The following is a 6426-nucleotide window of genomic DNA, read 5'->3' as shown; positions in this document are numbered from 1 at the left end:
CCTCGGAGAGGCTTCTTACATTTTGGGAATAAGGATAGTAAGAGAAAGAAGTAAGAGACTAATTGGACTTAGTCAGAACACTTACTTAGAAAAGGTACTAAAACGTTTTAGTATGGAAAACTCAAAGAAGGGAGAACTACCGATACAAAATAATGCCAAATTGAGTAAGACTCAAAGTCCGAGTACCGATGCTGAGATAGCAGAAATGAGCCGAGTACCATACGCTTCCGCAGTTGGCTCAATCATGTACGCTATGACTTGTACTCGCCTTGATGTAGCCTTAGCTTTGAGCATGGTTAGCAGATATCAAGGGAATCCTGGCAAAGCCCATTGGATTGCGGTGAAGAATATCCTTAAGTACCTTCGGAGGACGAAGGAATGGTTCTTAGTCCTCGGAGAGAGTGATGACTTGAAGGTGCGAGGGTATAGTGACGCCAGTTTTCAGACCGACAGGGACAACTACCGTTCGCAGTCAGGCTGGGTCTTTACCCTAAATGGAGGAGCAGTGACATGGAAAAGTTCCAAGCAGGAAACCGTAGCTGATTCAACGTGCGAATCAGAGTACATTGCAGCGAGCGAAGCGTCGAAGGAGGCAATATGGCTAAAGAACTTCATCGGTGATCTTGGAGTCGTACCTGCCATAAAGGAGCCCATGGAAATTTTCTGTGATAACGAAGGAGCGGTTGCCTTGACCAAGGAACCGAGGGATCATGGTAGATCAAGACATATCGACAGAAAATATCACTTCATCAGACATCGTGTAGAAGAAGGACAACTCATAGTGAAGAGGATATCATCAGAAGATAACCCAGCAGATCCGCTTACGAAGGGACTGAGTAGGGTTAAGCACTTACAGCATGCTAGGAATATTGGGCTGAAGGATGATATTAGTATAGATTAGATAGTATTAGAAACGTGTAATAGATAAATGTAATTGACATTTGATGATTAAATAAAGGAGTTTTATTTATGAGTAATGTTACTATCTTATGTTAATTGTTTAGCTATTGTTTCACTTTGCATGTTTTGACTTCCAGAATAATTGAGTTTATTAGGAATAATCGAATTATTCAAATGGTCCACAATCGTTCATATGTTGGGAGTAGATATGAATGAAGGTTGTCATGAATTGGTGTGTAGAATGTCTAAATGGTGTTAGACATAGCAAAGGATTGCTGCAACGTTCATGAGTGCTTATGAACTAGTTTTGAGCATTGGAATAAACCCGCGCTTGCTGGAATCACCTTATGGAATACGATATAAAAGGTGATCGCAAGACGATAATATCATATAGTCTTAAAACCTAGATATATGGTTTATTATTTGTTAATTGATTGTACATTGATAATACGAAAATGCATCAGTAACTTGGTGTTATAAAACGTATTGTTGTGTATAGTTGGTTAATGAATAAGTAAATGCATATAAGTCGAAGTTTATCTGTAACTTTTATCTAAGAAGGTAAAAGCGATATCTCGGCCGCTCGATGATTTGATTTGACTTATGTGTCGGGCCCGGTCAGAACTGAATTGATGTGTTCGATTAAGTTCTATGTCAAATAAATCAGAGATCGAGAAACCTAAATGCTTGACTAACCATTCCATAGGATTGTCAGCATGATATCTAACAGAGGACTGTACGTTCCCTTATCTAAAGGACAAGATTGATTAGATCAGAGTTGACAGCGTCTTTGAGAGCTACGATTGCAAACCGAATTGTACTTGTATAGTTACTAGACTTATCCAAGTGGGAGACTGTTGGAATAGTGTCTAAGGCTGTAACTATATCCGGTTGTGCATGGTCCTTTTGGGTTGCCTTCACCATAGCAACTTGATAGGATGATTTATTAAGAGAGAATAAATATTATTAATATATTATGAGAATAATATAATGAATAATATATTTGTTATTTGATTAATATAAGTCATAGAATTAATTAGAATTAATTTGGTGACTTAAAGAGATTAATTAAATAAAGGGGTATAAACTGTCAATTGTTTGATAGTTAAGCTTTAGACTGTAAATCCATTTGGATATACTATGGACGGATTCTAAGAGGATTAGGATAGCTAAAATCGTCCATTAGAGATATCTAGGAATGGATTTGGATAGCCTTAAGAGAAGATTATCCAATTAGGGTTTAGGTTGTAACCCTTAAGGAGTCTACAAGTATAAATAGACCCCATGGCTGATGGAATTCGACACTTGACCTAAAGTAAGGAACCTCTGGTCGAAATTCCTCCCCTCTCCTCTCTCCCAAATCATCCTCTTTGCTTTGGTGTTTGTAAGCCATTAGAGGAGTGACATTTGTGACTCTAGAAGCTCCAAGACCTCAAGATCAACAAGGAACTCAAAGGTATGATTCTAGATCTGTTTCAATGTTCTTATTTAACCTAATTAGTAATTAGAAGTCTTGGATTCAAAGCATGTTTATTAGAAAGCCTAGATCCAAGCATTAGGGTTTTGCATGCGCACATAGGAAAGTTCTTATGGCTAAAACCCATCATACCATACTTCCAACTACTCACAACCGACCAATCCTCAGCGAACTTTGGATCGTCCTTTGATAGTTGTTTAATAATTTTAGTCAAAACCCATTCTAGTCCTTTTTCCCTCTTAATGCGCTAGACATTTGAAAAAATTTAGAATGGTAAAATATTATAGCATTTGCAATCGATCCTATACCCGAAGTGTATGGGACACGATGCATAATGTCTCACATAAAGATATGATACTTTACCAATCTTTTGCCATAATATTTTATGTGTCATGTTCTCATAATTCGAACTATGAAGAGGGATGCCATAATCATAATCGAATTTTAAGAACTCACAATGTATCCTTTGACTGAAACTATTAAAATTTCTCAATCTAAGCTTTAGATATTGAAACGAAGTATAATATTCTCTCCCTTAATTATAGCAAAACAACTTTTCAACCCATGCAACTTTGCAAATTTGAATCTTTGTTTTTCTATAATTAATATTGCTAACTTGCAATACTCGCCATAATAATCATACAATCATAACACTTATGATCCCACTATCATGATGATTATTATCATATAAGCATAACACTTATGCTCCCACTAACTTTGACATGTATTCAGAAAAAAAATGAACTTTCAGAAAACAATGCCTATTGAATTTCTGAAATTCATATTTCTAATACCAGATGCTTTGATAAGCCTTTATCTAGGCTTCTTAACCTTATACACCTTTGTCTTAGATAGCTCATATGTGTGTTTAAACAATTCAGAACTTATGTTACTAAGTTCCAAATGTTGAAACTAATTGCCAAATCCCATAATTCGAACTATGGAAAGGGATGCCGTAACCATAATCGAATTTTGAGAATAAAATTTTCACAATCGCTATCTTCTTAAAATCTCTTTTAGTGAAAGCATTTCCTCACAGTCATTTTCATGAAGTAGAAAATCTTATGACACTTAGATTTTATGGTGTATGAGTTCCTATCCATGTGAATTTGCCAAAACCAAGGTTTGCGACAAATCCAAACTCATATGGACTGAACTTTCTTAATCTTGATATCTTGCCTTATGGTAACACGAGTGCCCACCATGTCTTCCAAGTAGTTTAGTAACTTGTCCTTACATATCAATGTACTTTCATCGACTAAGGCTCTAGTATGCATTCAATTGAGAACTCATAGAACTCACATACGCAATTAACTTAATTGGAATGGCACAGAAAACAAGATAATGTCAGTACGACAGGTTGTAAACCTCAAGTCGTGTGCTAATGATGATCGATAAGGTTTATTCTTGATTTTTTCTTGAAACTTTTCAAGACCATTAAGACTCCCACTGACTCCTTGACATATAAGATTCTCTTGTCAAGAAACATTTCTTGACAAAGCAAATATTCAAGAGTTAGTGTAGTTCTTATCAAGACAAAACACTTCACACAATTGGTCCTAGTTGGTCTTTGTCTTATTCAAGACATCACAACTTACTAATTTTGAATGTGCAAGAATAAGAAAACCTTTTTCTAAATTCCACATTTGATGAGTGTTATAAACCTACTTAAGACTTTTCACTCAATGTCACAATTTTAACTTTAAGACTTGATATTGGAACGAAGTATGATTGACTTCTTGATTTAACCATTTATACAATTCTTGTTCCTCTTCTTAGACATGAAAATGCACTAAGACTCACTTAGAGGATCAATTGAAACATGGTTCTTAATCATCAAGACCTATCATAAACACAATAAAAGGTACTCTCCCTTCTTCTTAGAAAAGAGAAACTTTTATCTTTCTGCCTACTTGATTCTTCTTTATTCATTCTACTATTCACTGAAACTCTTTCAACCAACTCAGAATTACACTTAATCTTATAAGTATAATCATATTTACTAAACTTTAGTAAATCATGACGAATATCTTTGTCACTCTTGTGGTGGATTTGATCAACGCACAACCTAGTGTACTTGATCTCCTAGTCCTTCAATTGACACTTTGTCAAAGAATTAGTCTAAGTTTCCCAATTGTGAAAGTTTTTTTCATTCATCATACAATACATATTGCATGATTCCAAGTTTCTGTCCAATTGAAACTTGGGCGATGAGAAACTCTTCCTATTTGGTAAACTTTTGACACTTCCACAAATAACATAATTAAGAATCAAATCCATTATTGCTAATAATAGAAACATTCAAACATCAATTTTTTCATACATGCCATTGCAAGGATAAATAAATAAGATAAAATCAAAATTCATTTTATTGCGGAAAAAATTTGTCCTTACAATGCATTTCAATTGAAAAACTATGTTATTACATATTTCTTAACAATCTAATCTAACTCCAAGTAGTAGCTCAAGAATCCATTCTTCAAGTAATGCGATGGAAATCCATTTCTTCATGATTAGATTCAGCTCACTTCTTTTCTCAAGCTTCCTCTATTTTCTTCGATCATCAAAATGTAATCTTATCACATCATGTATTAAGAATCTAGAATAGGAACTTAAAAGAGTTAGATAATGGATTTTACCTGAAGCAGAGCCATACTTCTTGACTCTCCCATCTCTTAGATCTCTCAGGTAGTTAGGGCAACTTCGTCTCCAATGCCCCTTCTCTTGGCAATAAAAGCAAATGGACTCCTTTGGCACAGCACATCGGACAATCACAGACTTAGTTCTTTCTGGACTTCCAATGTTGCCAGTGTCCATTGAAGTTTGGGAGTTTGATTCAACAGACAAATTTGCTTGATTAGCACGCCAAATCATTGCTGATTCAGCAGCTATAAGCAAATAGGTGAGATCAATAAGGGTCACGTCGTGGTCCATCATATAGTACTCTCTAACGAAATCACTATATGATTCAGGAAGTGACTGAAGAACCCAGTCAACAGCCAACTCACTTGAAATCTCGACACCCAACATGTTTAACCTATCAATGTGTGTTTTCATCTCTAAGACGTGCGCACACACAGGTTTCCCATCTTCGTGTTTACTTGCCAAAAGGGCTTGAGTGAGCTTGAACTTTTCAAGCCTTTGAACTTGTGGGTCAGGGAGAACAATTGGAGGAGGTGGAGGAAGTGAAGCATGACTCTCATTTCCTTGATCATATCTCGGAACGTCATCTTCATTTGGAAAGCTTGTTCCAAAGGATTTGGGAAGACCATTGTAAGATTCAGACATCTACAAAACGGGAGAAAATTCAAGTTATGTTGATTAGAATTCTTGATGTAACACCCAAATGAAACATCAAGCTAGGATCCAACACAATACTCTACAACCTAGAAGAGGGATGCCGTAATCTAGTTGCAGAATATTTGAAGGTAGGTAAATGACGATTTACCAATTTCCACCATGAAAAACGAAAAGGAAGATTAAGTTTTAAATGAATTGAAACTCCTAGATCTTTTGAGATTCATTGAACATTTCAATGGCATGTTTAATCTCGATTATGCCCTACTAATTGTGACTGGGATGCCGAGGATCACAAACAAGGTGTGAATAACCATACGAATCACGTGGTGCACCCAATGCTACAATCACCTAATCAATGTGCCGGTTAGCCACACACGCTCCATTGATCTATGACAAACATCGAGTCACCCTTCGCTACCAATGTCATCCCCAAATTAGTGTGCCGGTTAACCACACACGCTCCACTAACGTTTGACAAGGGTACGAAGTGTAATTCCATGGGTTAGCATACAATTTCACATTTTGCCTAAAGTAACTATGATTTGGGAATTTGAAAAAGCATTTAGTTACTTTGTACTTCATTATACTTATAATGGAAGGTTTCTGTCCTATCCTACCCGTTCGGCTAACGACCCTCCACTAGTCAAGAGTGCGGTGGGTAAGAGTGGATACCCATTCAATCGTCATTTTATAGGCAATTTCCTTAAACACCCCTTATAGACCAGCTTCGTGAATGAGGCCTACTAACG

The sequence above is a fragment of the Lactuca serriola genome, chromosome 4 (genome assembly GCF_051521515.1).
Source record: "Lactuca serriola cultivar US96UC23 chromosome 4, Lser_US96UC23_V15, whole genome shotgun sequence".
Taxonomy (NCBI): Eukaryota; Viridiplantae; Streptophyta; class Magnoliopsida; order Asterales; family Asteraceae; genus Lactuca; species Lactuca serriola.
This window is presented reverse-complemented; position numbering follows the sequence as displayed.